Below are 26,337 nucleotides of genomic sequence, written 5' to 3'. Positions count from 1 at the left end.
CTTCCTTCCTTCCTTCCTTCCTTCCTTCCTTCCTTCCTTCCTTCCTTCCTTCCTTCCTTCCTTTTATGCAGCCGAAGCTGTCCTTGAACTCAGGACCTCCTCCTTCCATCTCCCAAGTGCTCAGAGTATAGGCACACTACACTGTGCTCAGTGACCACAGGACATCTAAAGGAATGATATCTTCTAGACAGCAGACAATAGGGTGCAATAAGCTCCCTCTCCACTGAGCTGAACCCCTGGGAACCCAATACTACCCCCAAAGTGGGGTGGAGAGCTATGAGCTGGTAACATAGCCATCCAGAAAAGAATGCCAATGGGTGAGGCAAAACCCAGGAAAGTTCCCAGCTGGAGAGGAAGATGGTATGATTAGTTAGCAAGGGCTCTTTGGAGAAGACCCCAATGTGTCACTGACCTTCAGATAAGACCTGAGCCCCTGGCTTTCCTCTCCTCCAACAATACCTTTGTGCTGAGTGCCAAGCCAGCATCCAGTTGTGCTCAGGGCATTGAGAAGCTACCAAAATAGCTGGGCAGTGGTGGCGCACGCCTTTAATCCCAGTACTTGGGAGGCAGAGACAGACGGATTTCTAAGTTCGAGGCCAACCTGGTCTACAGAGTGAGTTCCAGGACAGCCAGGGCTACACAGAGAAACCCTGTCTCGAAAAACCGAAAAAAAAAAAACAAAAAAAAAGAAGAAGAAGAAGCAGCTACCAAAACCTACAAAGTTCCATGGCAAACATCTCTGCTGCTGGCCTTATCTGTCTATCTGTGCAGGAGCAGCAGGGTGTATTATTCCTGGGCTAGGAGCAGGGCTGGCTTTAAGAGGCAGCTGAATCTGGGACCCCAAAGTGTGGTAAAGTCTCAGATCAGTCCTTCCCTTGAGGCTTAGCACACACCTTCTCACCACCACAACTTCAACCCCCAGACACAGCTTCTCCCCCCCACAGCTCCTCTCCCCCCCACAGCTTCTCCCCCCCACAGCTACTCCTCCCACACACAGCTTCTCCACCCCCCAGCTTTTCACACCACAGCTTCTTCCCACACATACAGCTTCTCCCCCAACAGCTTCCTACCCCACAGATTTCCCCACACACAGCTTCTCACCAGCACAGTTTCTCCCCACACATACAACTTCTCTCCCCCACAGCTTCCCCCCCCCCAGTTTCTCCCCTGACACAGCTTCTCACCAGCACAGCTTCTCCCCACACATACAGCTTCTCCCCCACAGTTTCTCCCCCACACAGCTTCTCACCACACAGCTTCTCCCCTAACACACAGCTTCTCTCCACACAGCTTCTCCCCCCAACACACACAGTTCCATTCCCCCAATGGAGCCCAGAGCTGCCATTCACTTGCCACCATCATTAAAGGCTGACATGGCCCTACTCATTCCAGATGATTAGTGAGCTCTACAGGAGCTGAAGAGAAAGTGAATTGACTTTTGTCTATAATGTCCCAGGTGACCAGGAGTTCCTGAGCACACGCACACCTCCCGGAAGTGCTCTGCAAGCTCTCTGTCCACAGAGAACCCAGTGATTCGGAGTACTTGTGGGTGAACATGAATAATATAACATGCAGAACACGGAACATTAAGTTTCATATTTCTACCAGCTCCATGTGTGGGCAACAAAGGGATTCTTTACTTTCATTTTGTCAGGAGCACAGCTGAGGCTCAGAAAGGTTGTATCAGAAGTCACACAGGTTTTTTTCTTCTCTTTTCACTACAACCTGCCCTGCCAGCCTGGTCAACGGGGATCAATACTTGCTTGAGAGGAGCTGGATATTGGGCTGGCTTAGAACACTTGCCTCTGTGGTAAGTTCTTTCAGAGATGGACTTGAGTCCTTAGTAAATTTATCTTGTTCCCTGATGAGTCCAGCAGACCCCTTCCTTCGCTCCTGGTAAGACTGACCCCCTTTAATAACATGCAGGACCTACTCTTAATGTTTGAGCCGGGATGGGCCTAGAACCACAGGGTCAAACACAGCCGCTGCTGCACATAGACCTGACCCTGCCTCTGACTATGCAGTGGATGCTGGAGACTCCTGGAGTCATTCCAGGCCCCATGGCTGGTGGCTCCCACCAAGGCACACCATTAGCTTATTCTACAAATTCAAGTGGATCCATTTCCAGTTGGATTCCCTCCAGGAATCATCTTTGGTCTTAGCAAAATGGGTAGAATTGATCCTTCAATCACTCTGCTAAGAAGACCCTTGCCAAAACCCTAAGGGAAGAGTTTTGGGAACGGTGTCATCCCATCCTTCTGTGTCCCTATCTCCTGCAGCACAGAGGTGGAATCTATTGGTGAATGCAAACTTCCTCCTCCCTCCTTATCACTGTCCTCTGCTTCCTTCCCTAGTCCCTGCCTAACCCCTGGGAGCAGACGCCTTCAGCAGGAGGCCAAAAGGCAGGCAGCTACCAATGGCCTGGCCTTGGCTGCTTTGGTACCAGGTCCCCCTGAGCTGTGGAGACAGAGGGCAGCATAATTTAGTATAGCACTGATAAACTCTGGCCTCCTCAGCAGCTGATAAGTGCTGGGCAGGGGCAGCAGAGGGTGGGAAATGAGCCTCCATCTGTACATGTGGCCTCCAGTTCCCTTGGGAGGTGATTGGTCCATCACTCTTCTCTCTCAATCACACACAAGCAGAGCTTCTGCATGGGAGACTACCATGTTTAGCTAGTCTTCTAGAATCTGAATTCTATAAATGTCTATGTGAAGGAGAGTGGGTAGCACAGAAGGGACTAGGCTTTGCCAGGGCATTTGAGCCTGGCTCTGTACTCTCCATATACTGAGAGTACCCTGTACTCTCCTGGGCAAGGTACCCAGCTTCCTGAGCCTTACATGCAGCAGCTGTGGAGACAGATGCAATGCCTGTTTGTTCCCTTTACTTCTCCCATTATTGTGGTTTCTTGTCCCATCTCTGTCACCATCCTTTGTAGTGCTTTTGAGTGGTTGAGGTGTAAGATACTGTACAGGCCTGTGTATAGCCCCCAGGAACCATGAACCTGGGCAGATCTAGATGCGACTACCCCAGCACTCTAGAAGGTTCCCATGTGCCCTTGCACCATTCCCAGTTACCCACTGTCCTGATCTCTAGGCTCACTAGTCAGTTTAATTTTTTGTTAATTAGCCTTTTATTATTTATTTATTTATTTATTTAAATTAAAGGTGCCTTACTGGTCCTGCTTCCATGATTGGGCAAGATCAAGGGAAAGGGGAGGGCAACCAGCTGGTGCAGGGAGGGTCATTTCCACATTTCATTTACACACAGAACTAAGCAGACAAGCACAGAGTCACTATCGTGGTTAGAAGTTGGCAGCATGGGATGGGGAGGGATGAGGAGTAGGGGTGTTGTTAAAAAAAAATACAGGCTCCTCCCAAACTGGGTGCCTAGGATGGGACTTGGTCTGCTTTAACCCAAGAGGAATCAGAAGATCAAAAGCAGTTTGGGAAGGCCAGAACTATCAGGGATGGGGGAAGAAGGATGGTCCAGGGGGTGGGAGGGTTGTTTGGCAACTGGGGTGAAGGGATAGCCCTCCACCTGCTGGGATCCCCCCAGCCCCTCGGGTCTGGCAGGAAAGGGCAGCCTGAAATACCCAAGAGCAGGTCTAGGCCTGCTAGATGCTCCAGGCAGGGGGCTGGAGGTGGCTCACAAAGACTTGCCCTCCAGGGAAATGACGGCACTGCCACCTAGTTTCTCTGCCACAGTGCAGCGGTCCTTGACCTCCTCGTAGCAGTTAGCTTGTCATTCATGCTTGATTCCTGTCAGCTTCTTCTTGGCGGCATCCTTGGAGCTGGCGTAGATCAGTTTGTTCTTAAGGGGTGCATTCTCAGGGGCCCAGAAGATGGCCAGCAGGTCCTCCTGCTTGCTCTTTGGTCCCATAGGTTGCATCATAGGGAGCATAGTGGCAGTCCTTATCTGGCAGCATTTTAACAAATATGGTATAGGGGTCATCCACGGTCTGCCCCACATCTCCTACTAGGATCTCCTTGCCCTCCTCCACCATGATGTTCCTCTTATCCTCACTCAGGCAAAAGAGCACTGCCTTCTTGTGTTTCTTCACTTCTTCTGGTGTTGAAGATTTGTGAACTTTCGTGTCATTGAACACCTCGATGACACCATCAGAGACAGCCACACCAGAGGCCGTGTTTCCAGAAATGAAAGGGAAACAGAAAGAGCTACTGAAGACCTGAGCCGCCGCAGCTGCTCCGGGGATCTGACTGAATCGTCAGTTTAATTTTTAAGCCCAGCTTCCTATTTCTTTTCCATCCTAAGTTGAGAACTAAGTCTTTGGACCTGGGCAATTCACAGAATGCCTGCTACTACTTCCAAGTGGTCCAGAGCCTCTCTGCATCCTTCACAGGAGGTAAAGTGGGGCTTCTTTCTTGTTCTTACACCTAGAAATAGTTCTGTGCCTCAGGGTCCCAGCTCTGGCTAGAATCCTCGTGGCCTGGGTCTGGCTGCTCCATGTCCCTTTGAGGCAGGAAGACCGCTTGGTGACCTCCCGGTACCCATGTTTCTAGGGCTTCTTATCATGGAGTCCTGGGATAGTAGATAGGAGGGTACATGGGAGTTACCCTGAACTCTTCCCCTATTCTTCTCTACCTGGTAGTCTCAGAGCCCCTCACATCCTTCATCTTATTCCAAAGCCAATGTCTCTTCTCACTAAGCTGCTGCTGCTCCTCTGGTCACATCTTTGTCAGCTTCAGCACCCTGCCCTGCCGAAGATTAGAAGTCACTGTTTTGAACTGCTCCTTCTTCCCTGGCAAATGCACCTACCTTTTGTCTTTATCCCAGTCTTGGCCCTTATGGTGGCCTCTTTGATGCTCTCTGGTTAACATCAGAAGGGCCCTCCATTCCCAGAACTGCCATACCCAACTTGCCACTGTCCCCAACACTGTAGGTTCTCACCCTCACTGTGATGCCCTGCTCCCTTAGACTCTCAAACTCTCCTTCAACCATAAAACCTACCCCAAACACCACTTCAGCTGCAGGAAGACATGTGCCATTCCTGAGGGCTCACGGGCCAGACTTCCCATATGTTAGCTGTAAAGGAATTCTTTATAGGATTCTTAGACGAGAAAGGTAGCTCAGAGAAACTAAGGTACAAGATTGAGGTTTTACAGCTGGCTCATGAATGGCCAGGAGGGACCCGGGAGACTTCATTCACAGCTCTGGTTATTTCTGGGGTTTTGGTGCCAGAGCTCAGCTGGCCTGTAGGGGTGACAAGGTGGGAAGACTCCTTTCTTCAGCCTTGCTCTCTCCTTTTCCCAGGGATTTTAGAGGTCAAGGTTCTGGTAAAACTCCTTTATGGGTGGGGAGGGGAGGGTCTTGTTGCCAGGCAGGAATCTTTACGTTGTCAGCTCTCCTGGCTTGTCCAGGCAGAGGTATGGGAGCTCCAAGCTAGAAAAGGAGCCTGCCTCATTATTTCTTAATGGGAATGGAGGCTGCCAGTAGGTACCGCGTAAAGTCATCTCTGTCTGATTGCACTGCACCAAAACAAGCTGCAGGGGAGCAGGGCCAGCAAGCCCAGGCAGACAGCGGCTCAGGCTGGGCCCACCTCTTCTTGCTACTTGGGTTTCTGAAAACCCAGCCAGGGACTGTTTCTCTGACCAAAGCTTCTCTCCTGAGCTCCTGCATCCCTGCATCAGAGCCTGACTGTTCTCCCTGCAGACTGAGAAGTCCACAGTGGTAGGAGCCTTGCTCAAGCTGCCGGCTTGACCAGGCTAGCACAGTAGGAATTCAGAATATATCTGGACAAGGGCCAGGTAGGGGATGTCTGTCTGTCTGTCTGTCTTAGAGATCAGAAGCCACAGGGACCAGAGAAGAGAGGCCTTCATATGGGCAATTCTTTCTGCCTCTCTTCCCTTAAAGGAGACCAACACCATCCCATCGTCTGTCTCCCCCCTCAAGCCTTTCTGCGGCTCGTTTGCCTTCTTGGTCACTGCTCCTGGGTGAAGGTTACTTTGTTACTTTGTTTGTACTCATTCAAGTTCCTGCCTGGTCTAACAGGATTTCACACTGGCCTTCACCTTTCTGGAGCTTTCTCCGGATCCCTCTAGAAATTCTACAGACTCTACTGGCTTCTGCTCTGAGCCAGTAGTTCAAACACTGCTTTGGAGGGGGCTCTGCAGTTGAATCCTGTTTCTGGCTGTTCCTGTCCTCTTGGGCCTTCTCATCTATCAGATGGGGAGGAATGTGCCCTGGTGGAGTTAGAAATCTTTGTAGAGATCTGGGGCTCAGCGTCACCACATTTCTTTGGCTGGGCTGTACCTTGACTTCTAGATCTCCTATGTTTTAGGAGCTAGGGCTCTTTCCTCTGCAGGCTGGCACCCTTTCCAAGAGAATCAGCCCTCTTCTAGTCACTAAAATACTCCCTGGGGCCTTTAATGGGGGTCTTTGGCTCTATGTTTCAGGACAGCTCCAGGACACCATCCACCAGATGACAGATCTCTAACAAAACAGCTTCCCAATAAACAGGTCAGATGCAGGCGGTGAGCAGCGACTCTCTCCTCACGTGCTCCCTGCTAGGGTTCAGAGGTGCTCCTAGGACAGGTCTGACTGCCCCAGACACAAGCCAGATGGGCAGTCTAGACACGCTGCTGCCCAGGTGGAGGTGCCAGGCTGATTAGGCAGCCTTTCCCAGCTACCTTGCGAGCCAGGGTCCCAAGATGACCTTTAGCCATAGGGCACTAGGAACAGGGGCAAGGAAGACACTAGAGAGGGACACAAGCAATGCTGCCCCCTGTTCCCATTCCTCACTGCACGTCTAGGAAATTCCTTCCTGCCTAACACCTCAGTAATCTGGTGCCTCTGTGGAGCACTTACTCCTGGACGAGCTCCCCTTGCTCCCTCCATCCGCTATGAAGCCACAGCCTGCAATCCTGTGGGGGATCTTGTTTCCTCTCTGTGCACTGTGAGAGAAGGCCCCGAGTTTCCAGCTGATAGGAGGGCACAGAGAGAGGAAGGAATCTGCCTTGCTTGTGAGGAAACTGTGTGTCTCCCATGCACCCAGCTACACGCAGCCGGAGGTGGGGGTGGCAGGTTAGAAGGCAGAGCGGGTGTGGAGCAGGCTAGTTAAGCACGGAGAAAGGCTAAACCCTTCTAACAGAAAAGGAAAATGAAATCAGAATGAAAATTGATGAGGCGGGGAGAAAAGAAGACGCGTTTCATCAGCAGGTTTACCAGATGAAGCTCAGAGATAAATCACGCTGCAGAGAAGGCCTGGGCTGAGGGCGAAGCCTTCCCCTCTGTCAGCTGTGGCAGGCAGCCTGGGAGATAAATGGCTGCAGCTGAGGCCCTTGGTGGGCGGTTTTTTCTTTCTCTTTAACCCCTTCACTGCAGTGAGAGAGCCTGTCAGCCCACCACCACCCTTTCAGGTCTGCCTTGGCCTGGCTCAGTCCTTTGGTCCTCCCTACCCCACAGGTGACCTCCACAGCTCAGCTCTTTCTTATTCTCTCTGTAATCATCTGGACTGCCTGCCCTACAGCCAAAGGGGAGACAGCCCAGCACGGGGCGTGGGAATTGGTGGTAAGCAGTGCAGTCCAGGCTACGACTGGGCATAGATTTTGATCATGGTCTCATCCCTCTTTGGGCCTAGTGGGGCCTGAGCCATCAGTAGCAACAGCTCCAAGAAAGTCCTCAGAAATGTAGACTCTCGAGTCCACCCAGCTCTCCAGGATCAGAGACTGAGGATGGATAGGGCCTCGAGACCCATGTTTGAGCTGGATGACTTCTGAAATCCCCACTCTGTCAACCAAGGAATGATACTTAGAAACCTCGAAAGCATTTACTCATGATATGCTTGATGTTACTCTCCTGACAGGTAAGAATGGAGTCTTCCAGAATCCCCTCTGTCCAAGGCACAGAGAAACTTCCAAGGAACATCAGGAAAGGTCCAGTGGTATGCTGGCACTTCTCTCAGTGGAAAGGCCAGGGACACAGTGTACAGGGAGGGCAGGTGGGTTTTCACAGATTGAGAATGAAACAAAGGAAAACTCTCTGTGGAATGTAAAGGTGTTATAGAGAGGCAGCAGGGTTCAACCGTGGGAAGCGGCATACATAGTTCCCCCACATGTAGGAAGTTAGGTGAGTATTGGAAATGGGCATAGTCCCACCACATGTAGGAAGTTAGGCAAGTATTTAGAGGAAATATGCTGAAAATTAATGTGTGGGCTAGTTTTAAATCAAATTAACACAAATTATAATCATTTGGGAAAGAAGGCATTACAGTTGAGAAAACATCCACACCAGATTGGCCATCTTGATTGATGATTGATGGGAGATGGCCTAGCTCACTCGGGGCAGTGTCACCCCTGGGCTGAGTTCTGTAAGAAAGCAGGCTGAGCCATGAAGCACAAGCCAGTAAGCGAGACTCTTCCATGGCCTCTGCTAGCTCCTGCCTCCAGGTTGCTGCCTTGACTTCCACCTTGGCTTCTTTGGTGATGGACAGTGTGCACAAGTGTAAGAGGAGATTAACCTTTGCCTCCCCAAGTTGCTTATGGCTATAGTGTTTTATTCCAGCCGGTATCTAAAAGAATGAGTGATGTTGATAGGCACTTTGATAAGACTGTCTTTAAAAATCTCCCTAGGGTGGGAGGACCAAGCTCCTGGAGGGAGTCTGGACCAAGAAGGGTCATGGGAAATACAGATAATGGGAAGGCATTCAACACAGGAGGCACCAGAAGCAAAGTCCTGGGAGAAAACTATAGGAAGTGAATGGCAAGGAGTGCTTCCCTGTGGCCTGTGAGGAGAGTGGTAAAGAGCATTGCAAGGCAGGGCCAGCATGTTCTGGTCATGATCCTGTGTGTAGTGAAGGCCTAGTGTAGTCACAGGAGCCATGGAAGCCATTGAGACTTTAGCCATTATTGATAACCCACTGAGCCAGCTGCACCTTGCGATTAAACTTCTACCCTCCCTACTATCCTATGAAGCTATGGTCTGAATACAAGTTCCAGATTCTTGGGTTAGAAACCCAATCCTTCTGTGGAGTGTGGTGATTCAAGACCCTAATCCAAGCACTAGAGAGGCAGAGGCAGGTGGATCTCTGAGTTCAAGTCCAGCACGGTCTATAGAGTATGGGACAGCTAGGACTACACAAAGAAACTGTATCTTGAAAAGCCAAAATAAAAAGAAACACAATCCCCAATGGCTCAGTATTGGGAGGTGTTTTGATCATAAGGGCTATACCTTCCTGAATGAACACATGATATTTTAAAAGGCACAAGAGAGGGAGTTTTGTCTTTTTTCTGTTAGTCTGCTTTTTTCCTTCCACGTGGGGATGCTGTATTCCTCAGGGAACCCAGAATTCAAAAAAACTATCCTGGAAGCAGACAGCAGGCCTCCCTGCATGCTGACACCTCGATCTTGGACTTCTTGGCTTCCAAAATTGTGAGAAACAAAATTTCTAGTCTTTATAAATGCCCGGTCCTTGGTGCTGTCCTCAAGCCACACAAAGAAGACGTGTCTGACAGCCACAGATGCCACTGCCCCTGTTTTTGTGGAAAGAGTCTCAGGTGACTTGCTCAAGTTCACCCAGCACACAGTAATGGGTCAAGGCCAGAGGCACAATGTGCCCCAAGCCCAGTCTTGATTTCCCTGGTAGGCACTGAAACAGCCTGACAGTGATCCAGGTCTCAGATGTCTGACAGGAGTGGCTGCCTGTATGCTCATAATGCCACCATGATGAGGGAACGAGGAGCTGTACTGCAGTGTGAGAGGGTGCTCCACACCGACTGAGAGGGTTCATTGGTAAAGCCAGGTCATAGCTGGATGCTGCCAGAGCCTATGATCTGGGACCTGATCCTTCGAGATCCTCCTGCCTCACTTCCCAGTTCTCCATCCATAATGGAATGGGGGAGATTTCCCGTTGATCTTCTCTTGATCAATCTCCTTTGGGTCTGGGCCAATGCAAGAAAAAGAAACTGGCCTCTGGCCTAAGTTTACAGGCCTTCCTCAAGGACGAGCCTTTCCCTGCCCTGGTACAGCTTCTCCTTCATACCTGTGCAGTACCACAGCCCAGCACAGACAGGCTGATAGCTCTCAAGCCCGGAGCCCGGTGGAGGGAAATGCTTCTGTCTGTGATCAATACCAGGCATAATTCAGTGACTGCAGCAAGTACAAAGGAGTGGAGGTTAAATCAATATTTAGAGGCTTCAAAATTAAACTAATTAAGAGCAAGCCTTAATGATTTTTTACTGTCTGTGAGTAAAAAAGATGAAAAGCCCGCCTATATTTCACGATTCTGCTTTAGTAGCTGGCAATAATTTGGTAGAGCAGAAGTGAACGGTGCTCTGGCGGCTCTGGGCTGTGCTGGAGAAGAAGGGCACCTTGTCTATGGAGATGGAAGATGGGGGAGACTGGAGCATTGAGGAAGCAAGGGGAACATAGTGCAAGGCCATTAGCCTGATGTCAGGCATACCATGCACTGTGCAGTGTCCCTCCAAAAGATATACTGAATTCCCACGCTGGGTACTTGTGAATGTACCCTTCTTAGAAAATAGGGTCTTCATAGATGTAATTGGACAAAGATGATGTCAGGAAAGACCCCAATCCAATATGACCGACATCCCATAAGAGGAGGAAAACGCCACATGAGGCAGATACTCAGGTAGAAGGGACAAGACTGAGCTTCAAGCAAAGGACTATGCCCTGCCCCCCACTGATGGCCGTCAGCAGAAGCCAGCAGGGGCAAGGATGAGCTCCTCTGGTCTTTCTGAGGGAGGCTAGTTCTGATGACATTGAATTTGAACTTCTAGCCTCCAGATCTCAGACAATGCATTTATGTTGTTATGTGTTTATAGTGCTTTATTGTGATAGTCTTAGGAAGTTAATCAGGGATTCTGGGTTCACATTCCAACTCTGCCTCTTACTAACCATACCAACTAGGGTGAGATGCTCACCCTCTATTGCCTCCTCTGGAAAATGGAGATAAGACCTCACCATGCTCTTTTAAAGATCTAAGACACGAGGGCAAACATGTACAACAAGCTGCAGTGCGAGCTCAGTCCCTCCCAGTGCAGGGCTGAAGCTGGGGAAAGACTCAGTAGCCAGCTGTCAGATGAGCCTGGTCCTAGGCCCATTCTACAGATGCAATCAGGTCACAGGAGTGTCCACTGTGTCACTAGAGATGCTATGAACAGAAAAGGTGTTTTTATTGTCATTTTAGTTGGGTTTTACTTTCTGCAAGCTGATCTTTCCCAATCCGTAAGAGGGAAATTATATAATATCATCTAAAAGATATTTTTGCTATCACATGCATATATACATATATATGTATACAAACATGCATATATACATATATGCATACATACACATATATGTATATATGACTTATACCTGTAATCTCAGCATTTTATTGGAGGTTGAAGCAGAAGAATTGCTGTGACTTTGAGATCAAGGTCAGCTAGGGCTACTTAGACCTCGACTTAAAAAAGTAGTGTGACACTGTGTGTGGCAGGGCGCACCTGTAATCACCGCACTTGGAAAGCAGAGACGGTAGGATCAGTTTAAGGCTGGACACTACTACTTAATGAATTTGAGGCTAGCCTGGACTATGTAAGACCCTATCTCAAACAAAAACAAACCCCAAACCAAAAACCCAGTATGTCTGTACAGTCTGGTCTTGTTCTTGTCACTACATCGCCCCCAGAAGCCCATCCAGTAAGATCAAGTTCCTAGTGGCCCCCTCACCCAGCACTGGCCTTCTGCCCCCAAGTGCAGCACAACAGGGCAGCTGCTCTGTGGGCACCTCCTCTGGGGAGAGATTTGTGAAGGAATCAGGTGCTCTCAGAGTTTCAGAAGAAGCTGCAGTTTATAGCAATGTGGGGGGGGGGGGTCTCAAATATGGTCCCAGGGAACCAGCCTTCCAGCCACCAGGACAGCTAACATTCTTCTCAGCTGGGTATCACTAGAGAAAGCATGTGTTGGCACCTCACTCTCACAGGGGCAGGCGACAGCATCACATCATGACAGCCACCACCATCCCATTGCAATGCCAGCATCTGAGACTTCCTCCCGTGCTATAACTGCAGTGCCGGCCCCTCCCCCTCCTCTGTCAATGCCACTATCCCCATGCCTGCCAGGATGTCCATTCTCAGCTTTGGTGGTCTCTGTCTGTCATCACCACCTATTTGAGTGACCTCAGCTGGCATCCTCATCTTCATCTGCTGTCAGCATCCTGTGACTCACGAGACCCTGATCACCATAAAAGAACATGGGAATGCCTCACATCTGTGATGTGTACACACTTAGACCCAGATTCTGCCACTGGCAAAGACAACACAAGACAGCGAGATTCCAATAATGAGAAGAGGCAGGGCACAGAAGTGTGCACATGGGCATGTGGGGCTTGCATGCACAGAGCCGCGGAGCAGGCATGGTATGGGAAGGGACAGCAGGGGCAGGCCCAGATGGCACGAGTGCTCTGCTTTCTGTCTACCGGATGGGAAAAGAACGACCATTTGTTCCCTGTTATGTTTGTTTCAGCTCTTGCTATATATCAGATTTGTGAAGGAATCAGCATGGTGTGGCAGTGTGTAGCCACAATCCTCATGTTAGGGAGGCTGAGAGGGGTCTCTGACTCTCTGTCTCTCTCTCTCTCTCTCTGTCTCTCTCTGTCTCTGTCTCTGTCTCTCTCTCTCTCTCTCTCTCTCTCTCTCTCTCTCTCTCTCTCTCTCTCTGTGTGTGTGTGTGTGTGAGTCTGTCTCTGAGAAAGCATCTCGCTATATATCTCTGACTGGCCTGAAACACTCTATGTAGACCAGGCTGGCCTTGAACTCACAGAAAGCCATCTGTTTCTGCCTCCCTAGTGCTGGGATTAAAGGCATGCACTACCACACCCAGCCAGGACCTCTTAAATTACACTGATACCTACAGTCTATCTACTCAAGCCCAATTATGTCAATCTTTGAGGGGAGGATCCAAGCAGAACGTTCTAGGATTTCTTTGTAAATTTTATAATAGCAAAACAATCAAAGAAACACTTAAGCTTCAGGGTTCTAGGAAGGAGTCTACCAGTGTCTATGACTTAGTCTGAAATGCATCAAAAAAAGTAGATGGGCACTGGACAGAGCTGGTGGCGTTAATGGTGAAACCAGGTATTGAGACTGGAGCAACACCAAGATTCCTCCAACCTTATTGTCTTCTGTAAGCTGTTCGGAGTACATTTTTGGTCTAGGGGAAACCCTAGTTGTTTGTCTGCAAAGCTAGGGCTGGGAACCATGCCTTTAAAAGAAAACAGATGTTTGTTGCACCTCTCCACATGAACGAAAGAGCAAACCTGGTTTCTTACCCAGCCAGGTATCCTGTGAGCAAGGGTTTGCGACGCTGCTGAGTGCGCCCAGATGAGTCTGCACAGGGTGTCAGGGAAGTGGAGGGGGCTGCGTAGGAGATGCTGCTACCTCACAGGGCTGCTCTGTGGGCCAGGGCTGGGCTGGGACTCAGAGTAGGGAGCAGTCCTGCCCTATGGAACCAGTCCCCAACCTCCTAGCCCAACTCCTCACTCACCAGGAAAGACAGATGCCTAGCTAACACAACACAGTGTGTGGGGAGTGGACCGAGGGGCTGGGGGTAGTGCTTTGGGCATCGTGGTGAGGGGCTGGAAGGATGTCATTGGCGCCATGGAGGCGGGAAGAGCGGCTCATCTGCATGCTCTTCCACAGCCTGCCCTAAGCCTGCCCTGGCGCGAATACCATAGCAACACCCTGCTCTTTAAATGCGGGAGTTCGTGCTGCCATTGCAGAGAGAGGCAATTTAATTAAGGAGCTGGCAGCAGACAAACTTTGTGAGTTAAAGGCATTTTATTAAATCCCATTGTATTATGCAGCTTGGTTCCCGCAGGGGCTATGGAACTGGGAGAAGTCGGGAGAATTCGCCGGGGGTTTCTTTGCCTTCCCTTGCGGCTTCTGGTCGTCTAGCTTCAAGAAAGCACGGGTGGAGGGGATCCCTACTGTGACTGCCTGCTCTCACAGCCTTGGCCCAAGGCTGTGGTGTGGGAATGCAGTCCTAGCGCCACTATTCAAGCAGTGGCCTCTTTTTCAGGGCCAGGGTCCAACCCTGGCTTCAGTGTTACCAGTGTAGCTCTGGGCTAGATGAATCTTGGGAACTCCAAGGCCTCACTTCATTGAGCAACCCCGTTCCTCTGCAACATGAACTACCAGCGTTCCCATCTTACAGTTGAGGAAATTGAGGTATACAGAGGTGAAGTAAACAAGCTTTGACAACTATATGTCACAGAGAAGCCAACTCAGATTTGCCCAGTGGCAACATGGAGACGGTGGTCCTTGTGATCCCTTGTCTGCATTAAGTGGAGCAGGGCCCCCTGGCTGGTAACTGTCCTGGCCAGTTCTGGAGGCCATTGGTTTTTAGAGCACCAGTAGGTTCCTGGCCACAGGTCTTCCTTGGGCTTCCCAGGTGGTTAGACTTGTCTGGCCTCAAGAGAACTCTTCTTACCAGTGCCAGGGCCCTACTGCAAAGGGAAAGAACTACTCTTCTTTGAGCCTCCTGGACATGACATCATGGATTTAGTCCATCCAGCCACCTGGCTCTGCACTTACATACCCACAAGGGCAACCTTGTGGACTCCGTTTCTTGAGTTCTAATGGGGGAAGTGATAACGGTATGCAACAAAGTTAGCAAAATTTTCTGCCTGGCACTTGGCAATAACCGTCCTTGTAAATTCTTACAGTGTGTTGTAATCATCTCCATCATGCAGGTAAGGAAACAGGGCATAGAAGAAGGTAAGCCTCTGCCCAGCTAGTATGGGCATGAACCAGGGCTGCCAATACTATGCCATTACATATAGACACACCCGCAGCTGCACACCTGCACACAGACACATGCGTGCGACTGTTATGCTAATGAGTTCTTTAGAGAGAATTCATGTACAGTGAGCTCACAGTTACCTATTTTATTGCTTAGCTGGATTGGCCACTGTCTTAGCCTACTTGGACACAATCACTAAATACCAGAAACTGAGTAGTTTATAAAGAACAGAATTGATTTCTTGGAGCTGGGTAGCCTAAAATGAAGGCATCAGCAGATGGGGTTGAGGAGGTTGAAGGCTACCCTCTCATGGTGCATGCTTGTGGTAGGGCGGGTCACACAGTTCTGGGGCTTTTACACAAGTACTTCCCCCACTTGTGACCTAATTGTGTCCAAATGCCCACACCTTGTAAATTATGTTTCGTCACTTGAGATAGTGGCACAGCTACCCAATTGCAGCAGTGCAGGAAGCCTTGGCAAAGCACTTCCTAGACATGCCTTCTCCTCTCCCAGCATGCTCGAGACCTGCAGCCCTGGGGCCTGGCTACAAGGCCTCCTATTGTTAAGAGATGCTTCTCTTTTCCCCTTCCCTACCTTTGAGACCCTGGGGCGTCCACATGGTTGCTTTTTTTATCCCACAGCTTTGGGCACCAAGTGACACCCTGAACAGTCTCCAAGTGAATTATGAGATAGGATAAAGGAAAGCCAAGTGGCTGAGTGAGAGGGAGCCAGTCCACAGCACCACACAGGTCTTCCCAGAAAACATCGACATTTGACAGTCTGGTTTGTGTGGAAATCCAGACCACAGTCAATCTTATCAAGCTGCAATTCCCTTGTCTATAAAATGAGGATGCGAGTTATCTACCTTGAATGCTAATAGGTACCATGTATTAAAAGCGTATAGTATATTGGGCCTTTATAAAGTTTGAAAAAAAATTTACTCTGTGTGTGTGTGTATGTGTGTGTGTATGTGTCCGTCCTCTGAGCCAGGAGAGGGCACTGGGTCCCCTAGAATTACAGCCACCTGACGTGGGTGTTGATGTGGGCAGTGCCAGCATGTTTTCTCAGGGAATGAACCAGGGGACTGTTCTCCCAGTAGTAATGATTAAAATCCTAATAACAAACACCCTATAGCTTCTATAGCTCCAGTGTCTCTCCTCTAGACCTCAAAACTCTGGTCAACCAACCAACCAACCAACCAACTGGCTTACAGCCACACAGCAGGGCCCAGAATAGCTTAGGTATGGCCAGACTTTGTCTCTAATTGGGAGAGAAGCACAGCTGCCCAGGGACCAGCCTTGCAGGTTGCCTTTGAGTGCCACATCACAGCTGGAAAAGGATTCTGGGTGCCCACTTCTTGTGGGTCTGCTTGTATCCACACCCAAAAGGATCTGGTTGGCTGGGAGGAAAAGGTGTTAGCCCAACCTTCAAACGCCCCTTCCCAGAGCTTCCCAGCTGCCTCTGCTCAAGCAGGGCTGTCAGTGTCTCTCAGCCAGTGGGAATCACATCCTGCAGGGTTTAGCCCTGCAGGGGACAGCTGATGGCTTTCTCTGGTCTCAGCCAGGAGTCATTACACATGGAATGCCTGGTTTAAACAGGTAATTAGGTGACTGTATTAGAAATGTATGTGCTTCCCACCAGAGAAGGATGGAAACTTCCCAGACTGCAGTAACAGCTGCTCTCCTGCAGAGCCTTTTCTGGGGGAGCCCTGCATCCTTCCAGGATCCAGTCAGGATCCAGAAGGGCTCTAAACTGGACAGGTTGTCAGCCATGCAGCCCATTCCTGAGTGCCCGGTACCTGCCCATACCTTTACAAACACAAGGACCCTGAGAAGTTTAAACAATTGTAAAGCTCTCAGGGAGGCTGTTCCTGTTCCCCCTCCCCATTCCCCCTCCCCCCCCAAACACACTGGCAGCTGGGCTTGCTGGGGTGTCACCTCTCCTTCACCTCCAGGAACTTTAGGGCAGGAAGGAGTCAGAGGGGAGACTGAAGATGGACTTCATGATAAATTTGCCCCACCTTCATAGCTCCCAGTATTCAAAAGCTTTCTGAGTTTGGGAGCCCATGGTGGGAGACTCCAGGCCAGGGCAGGGCTAGATAGAAAAATTCTAGGTAGCCTCAGGGTTCAGTTTTGATGAGGTTCTCTGCAGCTGCTCTGTCCCCTATTCTGTTCCCAGCTTGATTCCGGATGCTGGCAAGCCTCTTGCTATGGCCACAGCTTTTTCTACCTGCTGGAAGCAAGCGGGGCCTGAATGAAGATGACTCTGTGGCACTTTGCAGACCCTGTGTGGAGCAAGCACTGGCCTCCTCTACCACACAGGCAATGATGGAGTGCCTTCCTTGGTGCCTCATTTTTCCCCGAGCTGTGACAGCTCCATATCTACTGTTCCTTGTCACCATGCTGACAGCCTTTAATGATGAAAACAGCCCCAGTGTCATATAAATTCTTCCAGAATCCTAGAGGCTAGAAGGAGATCAGGTTTAGGAAGCTGGGAACCAAATGCATTTCACTGCATGGCAAAAGAGAACACAGCCTCCAAAACATCAAAGACTTGTGTTCAAATCCTGCCCTGACATCTTTTTAGGTCTATAATCTTGAACAAACGACATAACCATTCTGAGTGTCAGTTTCTAGATCATGAGATGAGAACGGTATTTCACACTGTTGTCTTAAGTGGTAAGTAGAATCATCATGACAGAGAATCTGGCATAAGGCAGGGCAGGTATTCAACAAGTGAGGTCTCGTCTCCAGTCAGCATGGGTAGGGACATGGAATTACTATGTTAGGTCTCAAATCTGGGACAAGCAGCTAACTGAGGTGCCTATTAACATATCCAAGCGGGCACTGTCAGCCAGCTTCCCTCAGCCTCACCAGTACCTGTTCTGGAGATATCCTAGTTGGCATACCCCATTGCCTACCCTAAACTTTCCAGCCCAGAGACTGGGTTGGCCCTTTCCTCAACTTTCTCTTCCCTATATAAGGGAAGATGTATATGTGTGTGTGTGTGTGTGTGTGTGTGTGTGTGTGTGTGTGTGTGTGTGTGTGTGTATGCTAGATCTCTTTGCCTCTTGGCCTCTTGGCTGCTGTTCCTGGTTCCTATTCTCCAGGCCCCTGGGCTTCTGGCTCCTCTTTACCCCCAGTTCCTTACAAGGACCCATTCAGTCTGCTGGTCATGTTCACTCTAGACTCTTCCAGATGCCTCTAGCTGTGTTCTCCCTTATACCTACAATAAAGTTTCTCCTCTACTCATCCCTAGGAGTGTCATGTTCTCCTCCTCTCTGTTTCTGTCTCTGTCTCTCTGTCTCTCTGTCTCTCTGTCTCTCTCTCTATTTATTCATGATCATTCTGGTAGCTCCAATGAGGTATGAGGGAAAGGGGGCCCTAGTGGAGTGGCCACTTGGTCGTGTGGAAGTAGTAGGCAGAGGTACTCTCCCTGTGCTTCTGGCTGGAGCCCACCAGTCCTTATGGCTTCCCCTTGAAGCTGTCCCTGGAGCCACTCCCCGACATCCCACAGCAGCCATCTGGGCTCCCTTCTGTCTCTCTCTCTCTGTCTGGGCTCTCTTCTGTCTCTTCCCTCTGTCCTTATGAGAGGTGCTAATCTCCTTGGTGACTAGGGCAGATCCTCCTCCAGTCCTGCCACCACCTCCGTCCCTGTACTCACAGGATCTGGAACTCTCCTTTGTGTTTCCAAGTCCCTAAATCTGTCCTTCTGGAATTTTCTTGTCAGCTCAGGGAAGTCTTAGTTGTTTGGCTCTTACCATCTATCTCCCTTGTCATCCTCCCTGCTGTCATAGTGCCGGCCCAACCTAGCAGGAGCTGGTTTCCTAGCAACTTTAGCTGCCTCCCCTAGGCTGAGCTCCTCGGAGCAGGGGCTGGGCACATGGCCAGTGTTCATTGGTTTATGTTAGGTGGAACAGATTATGGGGGTACCCTTTGATGGAAGCTTCTTGTTAAGGGAACAACTCTCTCATTTGGTTCTTACCAGAGCAAACCTGGCCCCATGTGTAGACAAGGCATGGGGGCCAGGTCTGCTCAACTGGAGGTGTAGCTAGTTGGAGTCTGAAATTCTCTACTCCATGCCAGGGCAGAGAGCCATCATAGCTCAGGTATCAGCCCTTACACCTATGCAGCAAAAAGACAGGATGGAGATGAGGGAGGGATGCACATGCATGAGAACTCACTCACGGTCTCATCTCCCTCTAAGACTGACATCCTGCAGTTATAGATTGATGAAGGAACCAAGGTGACTTACTGGTCAAGAGCCATCTGAGAAGTCACACAGCTAAAACTGGAGCCAGACTGGTTTAGCTCTGAAGCAAGAGTTCATTTCTAAGATGCTTCCTTCTGCAGAAACTGCAACATAGTCTCCATAGGAGTGTGGAGGGTGGGGGAAGCTCACACTGAAAAACTGTGTGGTTTGTGTTCCTGTTATTTCTCTTTCATAGACCACAGATGATAGGTATAAGGATGTACAAATTGATGGGTTGGTAGGTGGATGGATAGATGGGTTTGAGGGTGGGTGGATGGAAAGGTAGGTAATATGATTGTTAATAGTGATTGTCAACTTGACAGGATCTAGGATCACTGAAGAGACAAGCCCTTGGGCATTTCTATGAAGGGCTATCTAGATTAGAGTAATTGATGAGGGAAGACTCATCCTAAACACGGGTAACACCATTTCAAGGACTGGGGTGCCAGACTTCATAAAAAGGAGACAGCTAGTTGAGCCTCAGCATTCATTTCTCTTTGCTTCCTGACTCCAGACACAGTGTAACCAGCTGCCTGAAGTTCCCGTTGCTGTGACTGTTCCACTATAATGGACTGTAGTTTTGAACTGTGAGCTAAAATAAACCCTTCCTCCCTTAAGCTGTTCTGTCGGGTGTTTTTGTCACAGTAACAAGAAAAGCGACTTATACAAGTGTGTGGATGGATGAGTAGATGTATGGATTGGTGGGAGGAGTGAGAGGTGTATGGGTGGGTGGATGGGTGGTGGATGGATGAATGGACAAATGCCTGGGTATAGATGGGTAAATGTGTGCATGCATATTTATGTATGTAAGTATGTGTGCTGTATGTATGTGTGCTTGATAGATTTATGTCAACTTGATACAAGCTAAAATCATCTGAGAGAAGGGAACCTCAATTAAGAAAAGGCTTCTATAAGGTCAGATTGTAGGTAGGCTTGTAGGGCATTTTCTTAATTAGTGATTGGTGAGAGAGGACCCAGCACATTGTGGGTGGTGCTATCTCTGGGCTGGTGGTCCTGGGTTCAACAGGAAAACAAGCTGAGCAAGCCATGGGGAGCAAGCCAGTAAACAGCACCCCTCCATGGCCTCTGCATCAGCTCCTGCCTCGAGGTCCTGCCCTGTTTGAGTTTGTGTCCTGACTTCTTTCAGTGACGAACAGTGCTGTGGAAGTGTAGACCAGATAAACCCTTTTATCTCCAAGTTGCTTTGGTCATGGTGATTCATCACAGCAATAGGAACCCTAACTAAGACAAGAATGGATAAGATAGGATGGGCATAGATATGTGGATGGGTGGGTGACTAGATGGATAGATGGGTAGATGGATAGATGGATGGATAGGTGAATGTATACTTATATGTATGTATACATGTACATACATCTGTAATGTGTGTGTGTGTGTGAGAAATTGGTTGATTTAGTTGCAGAGGAACTGAATAGCATGGCAGCATGTATGTTCTAACATCTGCTTCTAAGGCGTCCTCTACAAGTGATACTACATGAAGCAGGAGTTGTCATCTCTACTTAACTGACAAGAAGCTCCAGAATGGCTCCTTCTCTGACTTGGTGACATCCCTGACCAGTTACTGACTTGCTACCCCGCTGTATGTGGCCACCTGTACTATCTGGCCAAAGTCTGCATGCTGAAGCATGGGAGGAGGAGCAGAGGAAGAAATAGGGAAGAAGTCCTCTGTGTGAGGGAAGAGGAGCACGTCACGGAGAGAGAGAGAGGAAGGGCTGGGACCAATTTGCTGGGATCCAAGGAGCCTATCTCCCCAGGGACCTGATGCCTTTTTTTTTTTTTTTTTGTAAGAAATATGTGATCTGCCGAGCAGTAGTGGCGCACGCCTTTAGTCCCAGCACTTGGGAGGCAGAGGTAGGTGGATTTCTGAGTTCGAGGCCAGCCTGGTCTACAGAGTGAGTTCCAGGACAGCCAGGGCTACACAGAGAAACCCTGTCTCGAAAAACAAAACAAAACAAAACAAAACAAAACAAAACAAATATGTGATCTGAAACTTTAGGAACTTACTTCGATTTTTGGCATTTTTCCTTTTTATATGTGTATAGCTGTTTTTCTTTAGTTTTTACTGAATATTCCTTAAAACAGACAGATAAACAAATGAACAAACAAACGCTGTTGTTTCCATTCAAGTTAAGAGGGAATAGGGATGAGAGCTAAGGCTAGGGAGGTGTATACAAGGAGTGTATAGAAAAGCAGGAGGAAAGGAGGGAGAAGGGCTAACAGCTAGAAACACGGTGGACATCCTTCCTGTATGAGTGAGCTGTGGTCCAGCCAGACCACTCTCAGATCCACACCAGGGTCCCAGAAACACTCATCGACTCCCTGTGTGGGTGTGAGGGCTGCCCAGAGAGTGGCTGGCTGTCAGTGAGACCGGAGGCGCTTTGGAGGCGCTTCAAAATGGCCTATATTGACCAGAAGACAGCAAAGGGATGAGGAAGTGGCAAAGGCCGGAAACGGGCAGAAGGACCTTGGGGGCTGGGCCTGTGGAGTTAATCACTCATTTCCTTCAGGAGATTTCATGGCGCATCGAATACATAAAATACTATGCAATTGTTAAAGATGCATTCCACAGTGCATTAGACACACCACCCTGTCATCGCATCTGTCAGCCACCCTCAGAGTGACGAATGGCTTATCAAAAAGCCACTCTGACATTTCCAAATGTGATGTTTTGATAGAGGTGCCATTCAACAGGCCAGAACCTCAGGTCCATCCTGAATGTAAATGAGGAACATTTGCCTCTTATGTCTCGTGACATAAAGGGAAAAAATCTGACAAGTCTTTCTTCAGGACAGCTAAGGATGGGAAGAGGGAGGGGTCTGGAGTTAGAAAGTGAGAAGGTGAGTGGAAAGGGAGTCAATCCCCAGAGAGTCCAAAGAACAGCAGAGGCAGGGCAGTCTGGAGTCCAGAGGAAACCAGGCCAGGCGAGGTGGCTTTGGTTTTTGAAGTGAGTCACCTTGTGACTAAGAAGAAAGGAACAGCACTAAGAACAGTGGCCTGAATTGTCTGATGTGGCAGCCTCACCTCCCAGGTGGCCTCTGAGTAGCTGTGATTGTGGAGTTCCAAATGGAGCTGGGTGTACATGCAACTACATACCCAACATGGGCACTGCGAACAGAACCCAGGTCTTCTTCAAGAGAAGCCTCCCCCCTCGTGTGTGTGTGTGTGTGTGTGTGTGTGTGTGTGTGTGTGTGTGTGTAACTGATGAGCCATTGCTCTAGACCCTGAAATAATATTTTTATATATAGGCTTAGTGATAATAATTTCTCCTGTTCTCATTTACCTATCTAATGTGTTCATTCGAGTGCTGTCATTACACTGTATTACACTCTAGGCTGTATACTATTTCTAGAGGACAGAGACTGTGGATTAGAGACTTAGGATCGAATCCTACCTCCACTAATTACTTGGGGACTCAGCTAAAGTTGGGCCATCAGGAAGAGCACAAGACTAAGGCTGACTGAGTCAGGGGTTGGCAATAAGGACACAGAGAGAGGTACCTGGGCAGGCCACAGGTGAAGAGGGCCATCCATAGGCTGCCCTCATTGTCGTGGGTCTTACTGCAGACTCCAACATGGTAGAGCTGGAAGAAGCCTGACAGATCCTCTGTCCTAGGCTTCCCAAGAAGGCAAGCAGGACATTCTTTCCTTTCCCTATCAGAAATCAATGCAAGTTCTAGCCCTGCAGAACCTCTGGTTAGAGCATCCACCCCTAACCAGTTACATGGGCCTGTCTGCCCTGCAGGGTAGGCTCATGGGGTCCAGGCCTACTTGTTACCACACAGTTGGGCCCTACCACCCTCACTTTTCAGACGAGGAACTGAAGTTCAGGCATTCAGTGGGTACATGGTGATCTCAGGCCTAGATCTCCACCTCTCTGAGCACAGCAGGACCCTAGCCTATCTCTGCTGGCTCCACTAGCATGTGAAAGGCAGCTGGCTGGGGCAGGGTGAGCTTCTTCCAGGATTATCCACAGCCTTGTGGAAGCTTCAGAGCCAAGGCCCTGTCTTCAAGTTGGAGGAGATCAGAGGACAGGATTTGTAGACGGCCACAGATCAACATCAGCCCTCAGGATTCCTATTCCAAACATGTCCTCAAGCCACAGGAACTGGGAGGGGTCAACAAGTGGCCCCCTCTGCTGTAAGGAGCAGAAGCTGGGGGGACAGTGCAACCTTCTCCCTGCTGCTGTTAAGAATCCAGGGGGATAATCACGCCGATGACTACCTCCCGAGAGCTGGGGCTCTGGGCTGGATGGCTCCATAACTAGAGGATATTAGGGAGGTTGAAGGGCAGGTGAGGGGATTAATCTTTTCATGCCCAGAATGTGGCATGTTTCTCTCAGCACACAGCTGCAGTACAGAACGACCGCATGACTAGACTGATGGGTAGATGGATAAATAAATCAAGCCAGCCTAGTCAGACGTGAGGCTGAGTGCAGGTGAGGGATGGGTCAAGGTAGAAGAATGTGTGGACCAGGAAGATGGTTCTCCCTTCCTTGCAGCCTTCGATGCAGCAGGCATTGTGGGTGTGGATCACAAGCAAGCATTTTAAGAAGACGCAGGGGAGAGGAGGTTCTGTAAGCATTGACAAACAGCTGGGAGAGCTCTGGGGTCCTACAGAGTTCTGATCTTGACCAAGTCCTTCTCTCTCTCTGGACCTTGATTTGTTTATCAGGAATTAGGGTTAAACTCATCAGACCTGGGCTGGAGAGATGGCTCAGTGGTTACGAGTACTGACTGCTCTTCTAAAGGTCCTGAGTTCAGTTCCCAGCAACCACATGGTGGCTCACAACCACCGGGATCCGATGCACTGGGATCCAATGCATTCTTCTAGTGTGTGTCTGAAGACAGCTGCGGTGTACTTATATAAATAAAAAATAAATGTTTAAAAAAACAACTCATCAGACCAAGGTCACTTCCTAACTGACCCCAACAGCTGGCAGATGCGAACACTTATGCATTTTCTCAGCTGCTGTGTCAAGGCGGGGTGGTGGTGGGGGCAAAACCAAGTAGAGAGACACACTGGCGAGAGGGAGGCCGACAGATGTTCTGGAAGCAGGCCCCCGGAGATTGCACGGCTAGAGGTAACTGGCTGTGACAAGGCTCAAGCCCGTAGTCAATTCCATTCAATAAAACCTTGATTGCCTATGAGCCTTGTAAACAGGTAGCTTCCCTGTGGGCCAGAGACTCTCTTTCTTTTCCTCTTCCCGCTGTACCCACCCTGGGCACTGTGCCAGCTCTAAAAGGTCCCTCAGCCCCAGCAACAAGGGTGGGCAGCTGAGGGTTAACTAACCAATGGCAGGTGAAGGCTAAGCCCGGGGACAGTGGAAGTCAGAGGCAGCCGGAATCACTTAGCCCTCATTAGTCGAAATTAAAATCAGGAGTGAGATGACAATTACAATTTGCAGTGGGCTAATTGTTTTTCCTCAGAAGCTGATCGTTTTGCAGATTGGGGAAATTAATTGTTTGAAATCCCAGGTGGACTGTCTTTGAACCCAGTGGAGGGAGGCAGACCCTGCCTCCACCTGGACGGCAGGTAGTCACTGAAGTAGTGACTACCTAAAGTAGTCCCTAAAGTAGTCACTGGCAGTGATTTTCTGCCCTTAGAGGAACTCATGCAATGCCAGGGCTGGAGGGAGCTTTGGTCTGCTTGACACCACCTGCCATCAGACTAGACGACCCTGGGCCCTGGGAACCCTCCTTGGGTTTGCCAGATGCTTCTGTTTCCTTCAGGGATTTAATGGCCACCAGAATGTTCCTTCACTTACTACACCCAAGAGCCCACTATACTCCAAGCACTAAGAGGACATTGCTATGCACACTACAAATACTGGTCTCATGGGGGTGACATGGGATGAGGGCCTTGTGTGTGACAAAGGTGACAAGGGCTCAGAAGGCACTTTGTAGGTAGACGAGTCCTCCAAAGACCTCCATTATGAAACCTGGTGACCCTGCTTCCTTACATGGCAAAAGACTTTAAGGTTAGAGAGTGGGACAGCTCTAAGCTGTATCTAAGGCCACACCTACTCCAACAAGGCCATACCCACTCTACCAAGGCCACACTACTCCAACAAGGCCACACTTCCGAATAGTGCCACTCTCTGGGCCAGGCAGATGAGTCCTCTAGAGGAGAGTCTTTCTCCAACTAGAAGCAGAAGAGTGCCAGCATTTGGGGATTTGATGTACATATCACTGTTTCTGAGGTACAGGAAGCTGTTCAAAAGGCAGCAGAGAGTCTCTGCTAAGGGCTAAGGGTGCTCTCAGCTGATGGCCAGCATAGAAACAATGTTGATCCTTGTCTTCATTAGGGTTTTACTGCTGTGAACAGATACCATGATCAAGGCAACTCTTATAAAGGACAACATTTAATTGGGGCTGGCTTACAGGTTCAGAGATTTAGTCCATTATCATCAAGGCAGGAACATGGCAGCATCCAGGGAGGCATGGTGTTGGAGGAGCTGAGAGTTCTACATCTTCATCTGAAGATCACTAGGAGAAGATTGGCTCCCAACATGGCTAGGATGAGGATTTTTTTTTTAAACCTTTTTTTAATTAATTAATTTATTTATTTTATTTTATTGGTGAGTACACTGTAGCTGTCTTCAGACACACCAGAAGAGGGCATCAGATCACATCATAGGTGGTTGTGAGCCACCATGTGGTTGCTGGGATTTGAACTCAGGACCTCTGGAAGAGCAGTCAGTGCTCTTAACTGCTGAGCCATCTCTCCAGCCCCCTAGGATGAGGATCTTAAAGGCCATGCCCACAGTGACATACTTCCAACAAGGCCACACTTAATTCCAACAAGGCCACACCTACTCTCCCAAGCCACACCTACTCCAACAAGGCCACACCTCCAAATAGTGCCACTCCCTGGGCCAGGCAGATTCAAACCACCACAGCCCTACAACAGGATCTGATGTCATCAACCACACAGGTGGAGGGTAGAGCAGATCTCTGTGCCTGACACCTTGGTTTGGCCTTTTGTAGCCTAAACCTGAGGAAACGGGGTCACACAGCTGGACCTGTGAGGGGCAGGACCACGAGACAATACTCATGTGTGAGGCTTGAAGCCATTACCACTGGCGACATATCATGATGGAATAGAAACCTGAGCTAGGGTAACAGGGATGTGGTACCCCGGTACTTCGGCGGCCTCTTGGAAGAAGAGACTTATGAAATAAGACTGTAATAATGAAGGATCAGAGAGGAGGTGACTAACTTGTTTCTACCTTCCAGTGTTAGCACTGAAGTCCTGCACCCCCAAACCTTCCAGTGTTAGCACTGAAGTCCTGCACCACCAAACCTTC

At 49.4% G+C, this 26,337-nt stretch overlaps 1 protein-coding gene and 1 pseudogene across 1 annotated transcript in view; both read right to left on the bottom strand.

Moving 5' to 3' along the window:
- The window catches only part of Lrrn2 (leucine rich repeat neuronal 2), a 62,220-nt gene that overhangs the window by 5,549 nt on the left and 30,334 nt on the right, over nt 1–26,337 (bottom strand). The gene's annotated exons all lie outside the window — the stretch shown is intronic.
- LOC114618838 lies at nt 3,646–4,512 on the bottom strand (annotated as a pseudogene).

Source organism: Grammomys surdaster, unplaced genomic scaffold, assembly GCF_004785775.1.
Source record: "Grammomys surdaster isolate TR1022 unplaced genomic scaffold, NIH_TR_1.0 145, whole genome shotgun sequence".
NCBI classification, from domain to species: Eukaryota; Metazoa; Chordata; class Mammalia; order Rodentia; family Muridae; genus Grammomys; species Grammomys surdaster.
This window is presented reverse-complemented; position numbering and strand designations above follow the sequence as displayed.